This window comes from Neomonachus schauinslandi, chromosome 2 (genome assembly GCF_002201575.2).
Source record: "Neomonachus schauinslandi chromosome 2, ASM220157v2, whole genome shotgun sequence".
Classification (NCBI taxonomy): domain Eukaryota; kingdom Metazoa; phylum Chordata; class Mammalia; order Carnivora; family Phocidae; genus Neomonachus; species Neomonachus schauinslandi.
Genome location: NC_058404.1, coordinates 202,926,743 through 202,927,015, shown reverse-complemented (window position 1 = coordinate 202,927,015; position 273 = coordinate 202,926,743). Strand labels below are relative to the sequence as shown.

General features: G+C 68.5%; 2 protein-coding genes across 5 annotated transcripts in view; both read right to left on the bottom strand.

Moving 5' to 3' along the window:
- The window catches only part of FAM53A (family with sequence similarity 53 member A), a 20,839-nt gene that overhangs the window by 4,650 nt on the left and 15,916 nt on the right, over positions 1–273 (bottom strand).
- CTBP1 (C-terminal binding protein 1) overlaps positions 1–273 on the bottom strand; it is a 372,880-nt gene that overhangs the window by 357,064 nt on the left and 15,543 nt on the right. The gene's annotated exons all lie outside the window — the stretch shown is intronic.

Genomic DNA, 273 nt, shown 5'->3' with positions numbered 1-273 from the left:
AGCGCCCACACCTGACCCCAGTGCCCACACTGGACACCTGACCCCAGCGCCCACACCTAAAACCCGACCCCAGCGCCCATACCTGACACCCGACCACAGCGCCCACACCCGACCCCAGCACCCACACCTAACCCCAGCGCCCACACCTGACCCCAGTGCCCACACCGGACACCCCACCCCAGCGCCCACACCTGACCCCAGTGCCCACACTGGACACCTGACCCCAGTGCCCACACCTAAAACCCGACCCCAGCGCCCACACCTGACACCCGA